The sequence below is a fragment of the Triticum aestivum genome, chromosome 3D (genome assembly GCF_018294505.1).
Source record: "Triticum aestivum cultivar Chinese Spring chromosome 3D, IWGSC CS RefSeq v2.1, whole genome shotgun sequence".
NCBI lineage: Eukaryota > Viridiplantae > Streptophyta > Magnoliopsida > Poales > Poaceae > Triticum > Triticum aestivum.
This window is the reverse complement of record NC_057802.1, coordinates 576,971,369-576,989,698: the sequence shown is the minus strand read 5'-3', so window position 1 is coordinate 576,989,698 and position 18,330 is coordinate 576,971,369.

Sequence of the window (18,330 nt, the reverse complement as noted above, 5' to 3'; positions counted from 1 at the left end):
CGTACGAAGAGGAGGACGAGCGCGTGCTCCAGCACGCCGGCGAGGAGGAACTAGCGTGTCATTGTCGTCTCCGCCCGCGCGGAGGAGGCGCGCATGGTGGCTGTCGCGGCGGAAGCCGGTCGCGCGCGCGTCGAGCCCGCAAACCGGGTGCGGACGCGGAATCTACCTTCGAGACCTTGAATGCCACGTGGATCCTGCAATCTGAAGGAGCAATTTGGGTCAGTCGACTCATGTGAGCCGTTTGATGCAACATGGATGGCTAGAAGGGCTTCTTCCACCTCTTCTGCCGTCTTCTTCCTTCGCTCCGTCGAACTTCTTTCACAAATCGACTGACCCAAATTATACTACTAGTACGAACGTATTAAGTACAGTAGGAACACGAAGATACGAGCAGTAGTACCAACTGCAAGAAGAACAGTAGTAAGACATAGTACTAGTACTACTGTACGTACTAAAGAGTTCAAATAACGAGAAAGAACATAAACATAGTTCTGCTGGGGCCTCAGCACAACACACCCTTGAAAATAAACTAAGCAACTAGTCCGCTTGACACTGCAGTAGAACCAGCATGAGCGACGGCACTGCCACCTACTCGGAGTCCGAGTCCACGTCCTCGACTTCGTCCTCGTCCCTCTTCCTCTTCCTCTTCGCCGACGCTTCTTTGCTTGAACCGGACACTGGGCTCTGCTTCTTCATCCAACCCTTGTAGATATTTAAACAAAGGTAGGCATCCATTGCTGCGTACAGGATGTGATCTTCATCTAATGTCTTCGACTCCCATGCATGATGAAACTCGTGATGAGGTTTCTTCAGTTTAGCGTACGAAGGATCAATCATGGCTGCTGCCAGGGTCAGCATTGAAGGTTGAGAGGAGGACACCAGGCTTGCCTTCTGGAGATCGAAGGGCTGGCCTACAACGAGACCTATCCGACGCAGGACATCCCTGTCGTTCTTAAAGCCTACAGTAACGAATTTCACTCTTTTGTCCTTGAGGAAGTTCTTAAAATCCTGGCACTCAACGTCGGCATGGCATATGTGGTAGACCAAGCAAACGTTATGTACGCAAACCTGGATCACGGCGGGCTTCTTCCTCTCTTCGTCCTTTAGATCCTTCTCTCGTCCCAGGACTGTGGTGTACTCAACATCTAGCCCAGCGACCCACTCATCCGTTGAACTGTTGAACATGCGTAGGAAGCGAGCAAGCCATGCTTTCACCGTCTCGGATCCACGTGTGTAGATGACGATGAACTGATCGCCGGTGATGGCTCTAACCTGGTACTCAGCGGCGACCATGGAGATTTGGGAGGCCATGGATTTTGGAGGAGGGTTAGGAGAAGTTGAACTGTTGTACCCCGCAAAAAAAACTGGGAGCGAACTAATGTGAAAGGACGGGACGACTGGGAGCGAACTGTTGTAAGGTAGAAGACGGGGACGAGTAGGGCGTGCGAACGGCGTGGGGTTGCTGGCTTGCCCGGTGGATAAACGGCTGCAAGCCCCCAAAGAGTTCTCGAGAACTATGCGGGACCCACTAGATGTCATGTCTACTAGACCCATATCGTAGGCCTGACGGTATAGCTTCTGCCTGTTCGCACGCCATGCCGGCGCGTGGATGTAACTTCACTTAATTCCGTCAAACGTCGCGCCTCCCACGACCTTCGCCTCCCTCGCGCGGTCGCGCCCTTTGAGACTTCGACCGGCTATAAATGAGCAATTTTTTTGCCTTTTTTTAGACAAGCAATTTTTTTGCCTACTCCGCATGCATGATACTCCCTCTGGTCCTTTTTACTCCCGTCAACCGTTTGCAAAGTGTTTGACCAAATTTATACTTTTTTTGAACACCACCTTATATTAATTAACCAGCCACACCAGTACACTCATTCGATACAATATTCACCACACAGGGCGGTACGTTATTTACAAGAATACCATCTAATCTATTGTCAAAGCTATACTTAGCGATTAAGTGTGCCACCTTATTGGCCGAACGGCTAATCTTTGACAATTGAAGATTGTTGATCAACTTCGAGATGCTCAACGCTTTCATCTTCAGGTCACGCATAGCAGACCTGTCATAGTCCCCCGATGCAAGAGACGCTACCACAAAAGCGCAATCAGTCTCTAAAATTACAGGATTATGAAGAGAAATACCTATGTAGAGACCGGCAATGCAAGCCCTAAGCTCCGCTTCCTCCACGCTTTGACAGGCATCAATGAAATCCCACGACCAAATTTATACTAAAAATATCAATATCTACAATACTGATTATAATGAGTATAAGAGAGAGATGATTATAGTAACATAGGTAGATACCGTAACATAATAAATGTGATGCTACTATGTGTCATGCATGGCAATAAATGAGACCACCTATGATACTAATCTATGATACTATGCACTATAGAGGTAGTAACATAGACTAGTAACATATGCATGTTACTAGTCTAAGTTACTCCCCACTATGACCAGCCTTAGAGTACCACTACCTCCCTTCTAGTTTAAAGGGCTCGATTCAAAAATTTCACCTACTCTTAGCAAGATAGTAGAGGCGGTGGAATAGTTTTTGAAGTCTGCAAAAGTACTCAACTAGTGCTGTCGTTCTTCACAAAAAAATGTGTTTACCAATGCATGCATGAACACTAGTTACTCTAACCCCCCTCTCTTCTTTAATTCTTTGCCACATCAGCATGTTTGCTATTCCCGTGTGCATGATACCAGCTAAGATACCACCATTATGGCCAGCCTTAATCATCGCATGCAATAATTTAGTGCACCTTGAAATATGAACATGTGTGGGGCGTGTATGTTTTTAATGACTTGAGACTATACCTAGCCCGGCATGCAAGATGACTTATTATGCACCGTTCCCCATACCTGCAGGAAGCCCGTTCGTCTCCAAATCTTTTCCTCTCCATGTGTGGAAACAATATGCCTGCCAAACTCTCCTTCTCCCTCCGGCGGTCCCACCACTCCACCCCGTGTGAAAAAATCTGCATGCATGACTCTCCTCCCCCCACGCTCGTCCAATCCGTTGTGACCAGCAATATTTCCACCCCTTCGCTCCCCCGTAATTTACTCCAACAAATATGCCCACGTAGCTGTTACTTAACTGCAGGTGCATTGGGTCACTGACATATGGGCCCAACAGGGGTCTGGCCCACATGTCAGTGACGCAACTGGACCTGCAGTTAAGTCAGTGCAGCTCAGTCCATATCTTACGTAGGTGTGCCATTGCTCGCTATAAATACTGCGCCTCCCACGACATCGCTATCTCCTCCCCCTCACGTTCACGTTCATCGCTATCTCCTCCCCCTCCCTCTCACGTCGACCACCATGGCATCGCCCCTCCCAAGCCCTAGGAGCCCCTCGCTGCACCGCGCGGACGGTCACGCGTCGCCGTTCCGTTCCTCGCCGCCACTAGTCGAGGAGGACGCGTCGGTGTTCCGCTCCTCGCCGCTACGCGACGCGTCGCCGTTCCGTTCCTCGCCGCCACTAGTCGAGGAGGACGCGTCGGCGTTCCGCTCCTCGCCGCGACGCGACGCGTCGCCGTTCCGTTCCTCGCCGCCACTAGTCGAGGAGGACGCGTCGGCGTTCCGCTCCTCGCCGCGACGCGTCGAGGTGGACGCGTCGGCGTTCCCAATCTCGCCAGCACGCGCGCCGGAGGACGCGTCGGCTCCCCGCTACGAGGAGAACGCCGCGCCGCCCGCCGAGCCCCCCAGCCTTGAGGAGCTTTGGAAAGAAATGGATGTCGCCTTGTGGGAGGCTTTGCCTCCAGCAGAGCGCGCCAAAATAGAGGCGGAGAAGAAGGCCGAGGAAGAGAAGCGCACCGCGGAACAAGCTGCCTGGGAGGCCTATGTCGCGTCCGAGAGAGTCAGGCAATTGGCTCTTTGGCAGAAGGCTCGTGCGAGGGCCGTGAGGGTGGCGGAGGACGCCCGTGCCGACGCCCTGAGTGCAGTCGGGCCCAAGCGCCTCATCTACGCTTGGCGGTACGTGGACCGGGTGCACGCTTCCAGCGAGGAGGAGTACCTGTTGGCGCCGGATCACCACACCGGTGAGATCGCGCTCGCCCGCCGGCAAGCCGCCAATCAGCACCTCGCGAGTTGCGAGGCTGAGGAAGAGGCGTTGTGTCGGCGCGCTGGGAAACGGCCGCGCACCAGGGCACTCGTGGCGCGCCGCAAGCGCTCCTGCGAGCGCCGTGGCTTTTAGGAGGAGTATAATTTTTGTTTCGTAAGGCGATCTCATTAGTTTTGGGACGCAAATGATAAATCCCGAACGTTCAGGAATTTTTAGCGTCCTTAATTAAGTATGTAAAAGGGAAAGTTTGGAAACCTTGTGTATTCGTACGCATTTTGCAAGTACGTGCATATAGCACAAACTTTACTATATACTATCGCACTACACGTCTCTCTCGATATATGCTTGCAGACTGTGCTACTCCCTCCGTCCAGGTCAATAAGTCATCTTTGGTTGTGCACCGTGACCAAGAAGGAGGGAAGACTTATACACCTAGACGGAGGGAGTACTACTATTACTTATGTACGTGCAAATGCACGTTTTAACATTACGATGCGGTTTTTGTAAAAGTAGAAAAACAGCACTAGTCAAGCTTGTGAAACGATTCAATGCAAAACAAATGCAAAAATGCTCGTTTGATTGTTTACTTTTAGCTTCCTTCTCTGTGGTTATTTCTCTGTCGTACTTTGTACGGAGTATCTCACTGGTTGGAAAGGCATGCAAATTCCCAAACCGCTTCCTACACCCTGTATCGAATTTTTTGCCTAACAAGTTGTGCCGTGCAATTGGAATTCCAACTTGAGTACTACTACTAGTAGGAGTACCAGGGGCCAGTTCTTTTAGGCTTCTAGATTAGTAATCCCATAAGAGCAAGTACAATAGAGCTGAGTCAGCGGGCTATAAGAAATAAACTAGTATATTTCTGCTTAGTTGGAGGAAAGAGAAGAGGAGAGAGAAGGTAAGCGGGCTCTTCGTGAAGAGCCAGCTCTAGCACGTGCTCCTAGGCACTTTGTGAGAATGAGAAGTGGGCCACATAATAAAAAAGTAGTACACTCTTTTGATCTATTAGGGCATGTACAATGGTATACAGTCAGCTGTCTGTAACATATGACACGTAGGAACATAAACTACGTGGAAGAAAGAGAATAGGAAAAACCAGGGAGTCCGTCTGCAGAAATAACGACGGTCTGTTGCCGTGCAAATCGCTACTTACCGACGATCTTTTTCCCGTTGTATGGAGCGCGTCGCATGTCGTGGGATCGTGGGCCTCGTGGCCGGTAGCAAACTAGCAGAATACAAGTCGTGGGCCTCGTGACTGGTTAACAAACTAACAAAAACAATGGGATTTAAGTTGGATAACGTAATTTTGTAGCCGCTGGGTGTTTCTTTCTTGTTCCAGCCGCTAGTGTTATAGATAGACAAAAGACACCCTGTTGTAGAAGATGTCTGTAGTTTTGTCTATAAGTGACGTGGAGTAATATTATAGACAGCGGTTGTCTGAACTGTTGTACATGCCCTTATTGTACATGTTGGCTATAAGATGGGCTGTAGATGACATGGCACTGGCTTATAGCCAGCAGCTGGCTATACTATTAACCATGCTCTAACTACTACCTCCGTCCTGGTTTATTGGTCCCCATTGTAATCTGTGTCAAATTTTGATCATAAATTTAACTAATGAAATGTTAGTGCATGTCACATGCACTACTCCATCCGTCTAGGTGAGTAAGTCATCTTAGGCTGTGCACCGTGACCAAGGAGGAGGAGAAAACGAGAAACGTTAATGTTTATTTGCTAATTAATAGTATTGCATGCAATGAACTAACCACTGCATGTCGTGTTTGATATCTCAAGTCATTAAAAGCATGCACACTCTTTATCTCTTATTGGTTGATATGTCAAGAAACAAGAAACGAGGTAGAAGTTAATGCACCGCGCCTAAGTGTTTTGGGATTATTTGGTTTTCGTAAGATGACTTACACACCTAGACGGAGGGATTACAATGGTGAGGAATAAACCAGTTAAATCTTTGGTCAAAATTTAGCACAAATTACAATGGTGAGGAATAAACCAGGACGGAGTAGTAGTTTAGAAGCCCAAATAAATGAGTGAGGCGCCTTATTGTTACTCTCCACTGTGACTAGTCTTGTGGGAAAAGCTGGGGAAGCCGCCAAAAGAACTGGCCCTAGGAGTAGTAGCTAGGGATCGAGTGTGCGAGATGAACCGGAGAAAGTAAATGCAGAGAGATGAAATGCAAAAAAGACGGAGGGATGTGATGGTTGCTTGTCCGTTTATTTTACCAGGCCACTTATTACTGGGAGTGGTTGGGTTTTGTGATATGACGGCTTTACTGCCGCGCCACGAGCGGGGTGAGAGGTGAGACTCCCGTGCAGCGCCGCCCTCTACACTTGTACTACATCGGTCGTGGTTTATTAGTCCCCCATTGAATTTGACTGAAGATTTAACTGACAAAATGTTAGTGCATGTCAACAAAAACTATATCGTTGGATTCGTATTTGAACATAGTTTTGAATGATATAATTTTAGGTGACATGCATCAGCATTTATCGTACTATATATAATGTTAGTTCAATTTTTGGTCGTACTAATCTATAGTAGTAAGGTGCCCGTGCGTTGCACCGAAGAGTGAAATGCATTGATCGGGGAGTTGTTTATTTTGACAAAGGATGTGGGGGTCATCTCATGTGTAACGGGTATCGATAGGTTTCTTCGGATATTATTTCATCTCTAGAGCTCACAAACATCCGGGTGAAATAGATAAAAAGGTATCTTTTGCAAACAAAAGCGTTCAACTGTTCAACCTGCATCCAAAACTTGTGAAGAAATAACACTTATTGTGCTTTGCAAGAAATGATCTTTAAGAATTAGTTTTTGAGTATCGATTGTTATACATGTTGGCTACAGATGACATGGCACTTTCTTATAGTCAACAGTTGGCTATACTATTAAGTAATATTAACCATGCCCTTATACACCTAGACGGAGGGATTAAATCAGGATGACTTGCAAGCGGGCAGAGGAGATGTAAGAAATGGTTCATCGTAAGTCTTTCACCAGTACTGTAGTAAAAATTCATACATGGAAGATTCTAGACTAAACCATAAACGGATACACTTTTATTCATGCGCGATACTCCAATAGAGCAAGATCCTGCATGGAAGTCTCCACATGCTTAGACAGCGGATTACATTGAGCGAAGACTAATGATCAACATTTAACTTGATAATGCGTACTTCCAGGTGAACCTCCTTGGAGTCCCCGTGCACCGCGTCGGCGGGTAAAGGAGGCCATGGGTTTTCCAAGTCCACATTGGCGGGATAGTCCCAGCTCCCCAGAGTCCAAGTCCGTTCGATGAGGCCGGTGTCGCCGCCCACGCGACCCGGAGGGGTAGTAACACTGACCACGCACCCGTACATCGGCCTCGTGTCAGTGTCAGCGTCAGCGGCGTCGCCCCTGACGCACATTACAGAGACGGGGCGGCGGCCTGCGCGGGCCTCGCCGGTGCCCACGATCAAGAGGAAGACGCTGCCGTCCTCCTCCGAGACTAGCAGGCGGCGGTGATCCTCCAGCGACTCCGGCATGGTGAACGGGTAGCACGTCTCGTACTTGATGTTCTCCGCCAAGGGCCAGCAGTGACCGCTGCACGCATCCGTGAGGTGATGCACCATGTCCGCCGGCGAGCCACAAAACGGCATCGGGCACTCATAGCAGTGGACGAAGGGCTCCTTGGAGGCATCGACCAGGCCGTCCATGAAACGGGAGTGGCTGTAGGGGACGTTGCGCCAGTTGAATATATGAGCAAGTTACTACGAGATTTAATCCGAATAAGCACAAAATAAATCATGACGGCTATAACAGAGATGAAACTAATCATGTGGACTAGCATAGTAGTAGGATACAGAGTAGAAACATGAATTCTACCACGATTTCGAACAGGAAGGACAGAAACACATACGGTGCAACGGGAGCAGCACCGTTGGCGTTGAGGTTGTCGCCCATGTCCAAACACCACGTAGACACGGTCTTTGAGCACGGTTCGTAGTCGTTCCACGCTCGGGCATTGAAGTTTGTAACTATTTTAGATTAGAATATACTACTCCTCCGGTGCTAGTAGTAGAGCAGAGTCCTACTCTACTACTCTACTCAAGCAAGTTAGGGCATAGCACTGTAGGGAGTACCAGTACTGTGATCACTCAAGCAAGTTGTCTGGCATCGACATGACCCTACGCTGCTGGTATGTGTCTCGTAAGTCAAGCGGCGTGCTGTAGTCATCATCACCTGTCCACTTCCCGCAGCACATATTCGCTTCTCCATCTTTGTCCGCACATAATCTCGTCCAATCTTCCATCCCCGCTAACAATGGCAGAACCGAGCAGCGTCCGCCGAAAGAGTGGCTGGAATTCGCTCCCCACAGAGGTAATCAAGCTCATTGTTTCGCGTGTGGACAATCTCAGTACCATGCCGCTCGCCGCGTGCTCGTCGGGGCTGTACCGTTTACTCAAAGCCCTCAGGCCGGAGCTTTTTAAGCCAGCTCCTTGCTTGCTGATGCCGCCTGATCTTCAGAAACGGCGTGTCACGCAGCATAACGATCGTAGGGTGGCGAGCATCAACCCCCTTGACTGCGATCCGATCCCCGTCAGCCTCAACTACATTAACGGTATGTACTGGGTCGGCATGAACACGTCTTGGATGGTGCTCGTCGACGGTCGCGGCAGCTGGATGCTCGTGGAGGTCTACACCCGGCGATTGATCCCCCTTCCTTCGATTAACACTGCACTGCTTTGGCACCGCGGCCCAGAATACTCGGAATCTTACAGTAGCCAACATGATACCAAGTTTGATTTGCTCAAGGTTGTAATCTGCCAAGTGCCCACAAGATCTGCGAATTATAAAGACTTCAGGCTAATTGCGTTCTTCAACCGCGGTCTCGCCTATCTGACAGGTCACTGCGGTAAGTGGATAAATCTGCACGTCCATCGCAGGATCATACATCCTCCATGGTTCTCTGATGCCATTGAACACAAGGGCTTCATTTACGCTGTCGACTCCTTCTATGGCTGGACGTATTGCTGGCCTACTCCAGTCATCGCTACAAACGGCTGTTACAGCAGTATGTTACTTTCCTATGATATCATGATGGCTTGCTTATATTACTGTCAACATTTGCTGAAAAAATATTCATGCTCATAACATGCTGTTCTTAAGATTGACTAAATCAAGAGCCCTTTTTTATTTGACTCCAACTTGATATGATGTTGTAGGCCGCCTGGTGTCCCTACCCTTCCTAATCCCAGAACCTTTCAAAGAAAAGCGGCATGGCAGTTGCAGGTGGTTCCTGGCTCGATCAGACGACGGCGAAAGATTGATGATCGTTCGCACGTACCGGACGTGTTGTTTCGCGGAATACAATCACAGTCACTGCAAGGTCTTTGAGCAGGATCCCAGCTTCTCTGGGCCTTCAGGAATTTTTGACTGGAGGCTGGTAAGTAGCCTTGGTACACGCTCTCTGTTTGTCGGACTGAATTATCCGATTAACCAGGAGATAACCGACGGCAAGGATCATGATGGCAGCGCGGTTTCGTTCATCAGGCAAAACTGTGTGTACACAGCGTACCATGCGTCTCTGCATGCACCATACCCTGATATGTGCCGCCACGCTCTGCAGCCCAAAGTAGGAGAGAGGGTCGCAAGTATCAGACTTCGACCTGCTGGCTGGAGTTTCCCCCGTCAGGCACCCATCTGGTTCAAGCCGTCAGCCAATCTCCACAGCTTAATAAATAGTAACGTCTAACTGAGCCAGTTAGTTAGATGCGTACACTTGGTGTAGTAGGATCTTTATTTAGTTTGATGCATACACTTGTTCTTTTTTGGTAGCCCTTTTGTAATGATGGCTGATGTTTGGTTTGGAAGAGAGAGCTGCGTCTTCACTCTTCTGGCCTGCTTACTGCTTCTGTTGCACCCCCAGCCCTGGTTGCTGCTGCTGCTGTTTTCAATGTACAATCAGTAGTATATTTCGTCTGTTGGTTGAATAAATGTGTTGTTAGAACGACAAACACAATGTTTTGGAAGTCGTTGCACGGTTCGATCCTTTAGTGCCCCGTACCGTACGTAGCGCATACTATTTTTCGTACGGAACACATTTTCCACTTGTTGATAACATGCAGCCCACTGATGAAGGCCCAATAGAGAAGCCCATAATTAACTGGAAGGGAGGCTCTCACATGAATCCGGCCCAGGTACATGCTCATGGTCCCCTAAACATAAATAAGTAAATAAATAAATAAAGCTAAATGCTCATGCACCAGTTCTTTGGGAAAATAGGTAGCCCAGTATTTCTTTTTGAAGAATACCCAAGCTAGGCCTATTTGTTTTCTCCGAATTACTGGGCTGCAAATCTTTCAAGACGAGGAGGGATGCATTCCGGCCTGGCTTAAGAGTATGGTCAATGTCTGTTAAAAGTAATATCAAAAGGGGTTGAAAATTCCAAAAAATTTATAGCAAATGGGATAGAAGTTTCTTTTTTTGTTTTTGTTCTTCACTGATATCTTATACGTATTTCATTGGATTTAACATGACATAGTACTAATTTATTTTTAAATTTGTTTTAGTATGGTTATTAATTTTTGGATTAAGAATATTTCGTTCCCCAGCAAAAATTTGTGAATTTTCAAAATTTCCCACATATTTAGTAAATTTTTGACCCTGGTACTGACTAGAAAATGGCCAGCAATTCTAAAAATGGAAAACGGGCTCCAATAAATTCCATATGAATTAGAAAATGAGTAAAAATTATAAAAATAATAGCAAATGGGTTGTACACGCCATAGATTTTGAGGCTGACTTGTTTACGCAAGGCTTTGTCAGTGAACACACGATTCTAGCAGCAGTGACTGTTGGATGTCCATCCAACGGCCGATGTCCTTCTTCAATCTCTGGTCTTCCTGCTCCAGCAGCCTAAACTAGCGCCGGCGGGACTGCCTGCTCCCTCCTCTTGTGGCCCGCTGTGATGCCGCGCAGGCTTCCCCGGCCCACCCTACTCCCTCCGCTGGTCTGGCCGCACGCAATCAACTGCCTCCTTATTACGCGAAAAAAAATGATTCCTCCCACTGACATCTGGGGCGCACCAGTTGGGAGGCTGACCTGTGGGCCTACTAAGTTGACGCGTACGCAAGGCTTGTCAACTTAGTCACCAAACGATTCTGGCAGCAGTAACCGTTGGATTTGAATCGAACGGTCCTGCTGCTTCTTCAATCGCTGCTCTTCTTGCACCAGCCGCCCAAACCAGCGCCGGGGAGACCGCCTGCTCCTGCCTCCAGTGGCCGGCTGTGCTGCCGTTGAGGCCTCATCGCCCCCTACTACTCCCACCGCTAGCCAGGCCCTGCGGCGACGGCAGCCTCACACCGCAGCCGAACCAGTGAACCCTCGTACTCCTCTCCGCGTGGGCATCCACTGCCGCGTCTTCCCCGGCTCCGCATCGTCCACTTCCTAGGCCTTGCCGTCGTCCACCGCCTTGGTGCTCTCGGAGCGGCGTGGTCAACGTGGTCAACGACATTCCATCAGAAGAGTACTGTACGTGGAGAGGCTGACAGCTGGGTCCACGGCCACAACCCAGTTTTTTTGTGATTTGCCAAGTAAGTCGCTTTGTCAGGCCTGTTGGACTGCAAATCTTTCAAGACGAGGAGAACTTTCATTCGGCTGGCCGAGAAAATGGCCAATCAGTAATGAGAAATGGGTTGTACATTTTTAAAACACATCAAACCGGCAATTAGTTTCAAATATCTTTTTTTTATTCCGAGATTTTAAATTACATTAATTTTTATACGTGGAGAATTTGTTGGATTTTATATTGATATACATTTATTTTTAAAATCAGTTTGAATGTTTGTCGAAATTTCGGGATTAAAAACAGTTCGGACCGCACCGAAATATGCAAAATTTCGTATAATTTTTTAACCGTGGCCACAATATGGCCTGTAATGCTAACAAAAAGAATATGGGCTCCATAAAAACCCTTAATAATTAGCAAATGGGTTGTAAATTATTAGAAATAATGGCAGATGGGCTGTATGCTGTTTTCCACAGATTTGAAGCTTTCCTAAAAAAAGGTTGACGCACAAGCACTGACTGTTGGATGTCCATCCAACGGCTGTCGTGCTTCTTCAATCTCTGCTCTTCCTGCTCCAGCCGCTCAAACAAGCACCGGCAGGACTGCCTGCTCCCTCCTCCCCATGGCCGGCTCTGCTGCCGCGCAGGCCTCAGCGCCCCACCGTACTCCCATCGCTGGCCTAGCCATCCCTCTACTCACCCACACCTGCTGTTATTCTCTGGCGACGGCAGACGAACCAGTAAACCCTCGTACAGTCGTACTCCCCTCTGCGTGGGAAACAACTGCCGAGTCTTCCTTGCCTCCGTGTCATTCCCTTCCTAAGCCTCGCCGTCGTCCACCGCCCTGGTGCTCTCGGCGCGGCCTGGTCAACGTGGTCAACGACCGACATGCATCTGAAGTGGATTGTATGTGGAGAGGCCGACAGCTGGGTCCACGGCCGCACGCAAGGAAATGCCTCCTTATTACGCGCAAAATAATGATTCCTCCACCTGACATCAGGGACCCACCGAAAGGGCCTCTGTATTTCATGAAAAAACGTTACCGCCGCTGACAGCTCGGACCCACCAGCTATATCTTCGCACGCAAGGAAGTGCCTCCTTATTACGCACAAAAAAATGAATACTCCCCCTGTTAGCTGGGACCCGGTATAGTGGCAGGCTGACTTGTGGGCCTACTAAGTTGACGGGGACGGAGGGCTTTGTCAACTTAGTCAATATGCACGATTCTAGCTCCAGTGACCGTACGATGTCCATCCAACGGCCGTAGTGCTTCTTCAACCTCTCGTCTTCTTGCTCCAGCCGCCCAAAGCAGCGCCGGTCGTGCTGCATGCCCCTGCCTCCCGTGGCCGGCTGTGCTGCCGCGGAGGCCTCACTGCCCCCTACTATTCCCACCGCTGGCCAGACCCTGTAGCGACGGTAGCCTCACACCGCAGCCGAACCAGTGAACCCTGGTACTCCTCTCAGCGCGGGCTTCCACTGCCGCGTCTTCCCCGGCTCCCCGTCGTCCCCTTCCTAGGCCTCGCCGTCGTGCACCGCCCTGGTGCTCTCGGCGCAGCGTGGTCAACGTGGTCAAGGAACGACTTCCATCGGACGTGGACTGTACGTGGAGAGGCTGACAACTGGGTCCACTGCCGCAGCAAGGAAGTGCCTCCTTATTACGCGGAAAATAATTATTCCTCCACCTGACAACTGGGACCCACCGGACGGGCCACTGTATTTCGCGAAAAAAACGTTTTCCCCTGAATGCTGGGACCCACCAGCTACATCTTTGCACGCAAGGAAGTGCGTCCGGGCAAAAAAAAGATTCGCCCCCGTAACTGCTGGGACCCACCAGCTACATCTTCGCAGGCAAGGAAGTGTCTGACAGTCGGGACCCACCTGGTCGAAGCGTACGTAGGGTTGTCATTCTGGTCGCGAACGTGTACGTACATATATACTGGTGGATGTAGAGACGCGCACGTGTCGTAGTAGAGGCGCGTACGTGTCGTAGTAGAGGCGCACACGTAGTATGTACACGTACGTACAGCGGCCAGGGTGCAAGAAAGAAAATACGGCCACGTATGTGTACATACGGGCGAGGTCTCGAACGCCTACTCGCGCATACGTAGGGCCAGGGCTCGTGTACATGGCTGGGTCGGAACGGAGAAACAGCGTCGTCGTCGTGTTCATGGGGAGCCAACCGGCTGGGTCGGAACGGAATGCGTCGTCGTGTTCATCGAGAGGGCTTGGACGGAACATCCAATGGAAACGAGGCCTGGCGTACCGCAGAACGGAGGAAACGGCCTTGTGTTCAACTGGCCACATTTGAAACGGGTTCCTGTTCATCAGGAGGGGTCTGGCGTACCGCAAAACGGAGGAAACGGACCTCCTACGGTCGAAACGGGGGTCCTGCTGATCGGGAGGGGTGTGGCGTACCGCAAAACAGAGGAAACGGACTTGTGTTGGAGCGCTACGGTCGAAACGGAGGTCCTGTTCATCGGGACGGGTGTGGCGTACCGTAAAAGGGACTCCATGGGATATTGTTCATCTCCACCGTCGACCCCCTCTAGCCTCCATGGGCTACTGTTCATCCATCGTCGACCTCCTCCAGCCTCCACCTGCGACTGTTCATCCACGGGCTCCTGTTCATCCAGCCTCCACCACGCGCTACTCCACCGGCTACTGTTCAACCAGCCCTCTCCACGGGCTCCTGTTCAACCACCCCTCCACGGGCTACTGTTCATCCAGCCCTCCACCGTCTACTGTTCATTCTGCCCTCCACGGGGTGGTCCTGTTCATCCTACCCTCCACGGGGTCCTGTTCATCCAGCCCCAACAGGCTCGATCGATCGGGGTCCTGTTCATTCAGAGGCAACACCACGGGGTCCTGTTCATCCACCCCCACCGGGAACTGTTCATCCAAACTCCCCCAGCAACGCTCACTATTCATCCAGAGGCAGCATCGATCGGCTTCATTTACCAGCAGTAGCGAAGGAATCGCTCGATCGGTTTCAGTTAACAGCCATCGATCGATCGCTCGGGTTCAGTAACGCGTAGCCTGCAGTGCAATCGCTCGGGTTCAGTTAGAGCCCAACGCCTCGCTCGGGTTCAGTTAGAGCCAACGCCTCGCACACACGCGCGTACGTGTACAAGAGAAACGCGCATCGCTCGCCCCCGACCTCCCACCGTAACCGGGAACTCCCCGAAATTTTCCTCGCCCTCGCTTCTACCATGGTTTTTTCCTTCATGGACGGCCCAAAGAATGTCATGCAGCTGCGTCTCTGGCCCGCCCAGGACGAAAAGCCCATTTTTTGTCATGATTTTTTGTCATAGAAGTAGGAGCCCACCACATCTATGATGATACCGGATTTTGTCACAATTATCGTCATAGAAGTGTCATATGTATGACAGAAAAAAAATTCGTTCGGCCCAAAATGTCACGGATGTGTCTTTTTTTTGTAGTGTTTTCTCTATATAAGAGTTTGTCCAGGCTTGTCCTTTGCTATAAAAAGGATTGGGCCACCTTGCTGCACTTTATTTACTTTTATTACTTGTTGCTCGTTACAAATTATCCTATCAGAAAACTATCTGTTACCTATAACTTCAGTGCTTGCAGAGAATACCTTGCTGAAAACCGCTTATCATTTCCTTCTGCTCCTCGTTGGGTTCGACACTGTTACTTATCGAAAGGACTACGATAGATCCCCTATACTTGTGGGTCATCAGCATGGTATCATTATTTCACCCACATAGCATGTGCAAGAAAGTAGAGAGGGTTACGGCAAAAACTGGATGCACTTCGTGTACAAAACGGACAATCTCTTTCGAAGTATCAGGATTTCATACTTCAGGCTAATTGCGTTCTTCAACCGCGGTCTCGCCTATCTGACAGGTCACTGCGGTAAGTGGATAAATCTGCACGTCCATCGCAGGATCATACATCCTCCATGGTTCTCTGATGCCATTGAACATAAGGGCTTCATTTACGCTGTCGACTCCTCCTATGGCTAGACGTATTGCTGGCCTACTCCAGTCATCGCTACAAACGGCTGTTACAGCAGTATGTTACTTTCCTATGATATCATGATGGCTTGCTTATATTACTATCAACATTTGCTGAAGAAATATTCATGCTCATAACATGCTGTTCTTAAGATTGACTAAATCAAGAGCCCTTTTTTATTTGACTCCAACTTGATATGATGTTGTAGGCCGCCTGGTGTCCCTGCCCTTCCTAATCCCAGAACCTTTCAAAGAAAAGCGGCATGGCAGTTGCAGGTGGTTCCTGGCTCGAAGACGACGGCGAAAGATTGATGATCGTTCGCACGTACCGGACGTGTTGTTTTGCGGAATACAATCACAGTCACTGCAAGGTCTTTGAGCAGGATCCCAGCTTCTCTGGGCCTTCAGGAATTTTTGACTGGAGGCTGGTAAGTAGCCTTGGTACACGCTCTCTATTTGTCGGATTGAATTATCCGATTAACCACGAGATAACCGACGACAAGGATCATGATGGCAGCGCGATTTCGTTCATCAGGCAAAACTGTGTGTACACAGCGTACCATGCGTCTCTGCATGCACCATACCCTGATATGTGCCGCCACGCTCTGCAGCCCAAAGTAGGAGAGAGGGTCGCAAGTATCAGACTTCGACCTGCTGGCTGGAGTTTCCCCCGTCAAGCACCCATCTGGTTCAAGCCGTCAGCCAATCTCCACAGCTTAATAAATAGTAACGTCTAACTGAGCCAGTTAGTTAGATGCGCACACTTGGTGTAGTAGGATCTTTATTTAGTTTGATGCATACACTTGTTCCTTTTTGGTAGCCCTTTTGTAATGATGGCTGATGTTTGGTTTGGAAGAGAGAGCTGCGTCTTCACTCTTCTGGCCTGCTTACTGCTTCTGTTGCACCCCCAGCCCTGGTTGCTGCTGTTGCTGTTTTCAATGTACAATCTGTAGTATATTTCGTCTGTTGGTTGAATAAATGTGTTGTTAGAACGACAAACACAATGTTTTGGAAGTAGTGCCCCGTACCGTACGTAGCGCATACTATTTTTCGTACGGAACACATTTTCCACTTGTTGATAACATGCAGCCCACTGATGAAGGCCCAATAGAGAAGCCCATAATTAACTGGAAGGGAGGCTCTCACATGAATCCGGCCCAGGTACATGCTCATGGTCCCTAAACATAAATAAATAAATAAATAAATAAAGCTAAATGCTCATGCACCAGTTCTTTGGGAAAATAGGTAGCCCAGTATTTCTTTTTGAAGAATACACAAGCTAGGCCTATTTGTTTTCTCCGAATTACTGGGCTGCAAATCTTTCAAGACGAGGAGGGATGCATTCCGGCCTGGCTTAAGAGTATGGTCAATGTCTGTTAAAAGTAATATCAAAAGGGGTTGAAAATTCCAAAAAATTTATAGCAAATGGGATAGAAGTTTCTTTTTTTGTTTTTGTTCTTCACTGATATCTTATACGTATTTCATTGGATTTAACATGACATAGTACTAATTTATTTTTAAATTTGTTTTAGTATGGTTATTAATTTTTGGATTAAGAATATTTCGTTCCCCAGCAAAAATTTGTGAATTTTCAAAATTTCCCACATATTTAGTAAATTTTTGACCCTGGTACTGACTAGAAAATGGCCAGCAATTCTAAAAATGGAAAACGGGCTCCAATAAATTCCATATGAATTAGAAAAGGAGTAAAAATTATAAAAATAATAGCAAATGGGTTGTACACGCCATAGATTTTGAGGCTGACTTGTTTACGCAAGGCTTTGTCAGTGAACACACGATTCTAGCAGCAGTGACTGTTGGATGTCCATCCAACGGCCGATGTCCTTCTTCAATCTCTGATCTTCCTGCTCCAGCAGCCTAAACTAGCGCCGGCGGGACTGCCTGCTCCCTCCTCTTGTGGCCCGCTGTGATGCCGCGCAGGCTTCCCCGGCCCACCCTACTCCCTCCGCTGGCCTGGCCGCACGCAATCAACTGCCTCCTTATTACGCGAAAAAAAATGATTCCTCCCACTGACATCTGGGGCGCACCAGTTGGGAGGCTGACCTGTGGGCCTACTAAGTTGACGCGTACGCAAGGCTTGTCAACTTAGTCACCAAACGATTCTGGCAGCAGTAACCGTTGGATTTGAATCGAACGGTCCTGCTGCTTCTTCAATCGCTGCTCTTCTTGCACCAGCCGCCCAAACCAGCGCCGGGGAGACCGCCTGCTCCTGCCTCCAGTGGCCGGCTGTGCTGCCGTTGAGGCCTCATCGCCCCCTACTACTCCCACCGCTAGCCAGGCCCTGCGGCGACGGCAGCCTCACACCGCAGCCGAACCAGTGAACCCTCGTACTCCTCTCCGCGTGGGCATCCACTGCCGCGTCTTCCCCGGCTCCGCATCGTCCACTTCCTAGGCCTTGCCGTCGTCCACCGCCTTGGTGCTCTCGGAGCGGCGTGGTCAACGTGGTCAACGACATTCCATCAGAAGAGTACTGTACGTGGAGAGGCTGACAGCTGGGTCCACGGCCACAACCCAGTTTTTTTGTGATTTGCCAAGTAAGTCGCTTTGTCAGGCCTGTTGGACTGCAAATCTTTCAAGACGAGGAGAACTTTCATTCGGCTGGCCGAGAAAATGGCCAATCAGTAATGAGAAATGGGTTGTACATTTTTAAAACACATCAAACCGGCAATTAGTTTCAAATATCTTTTTTTT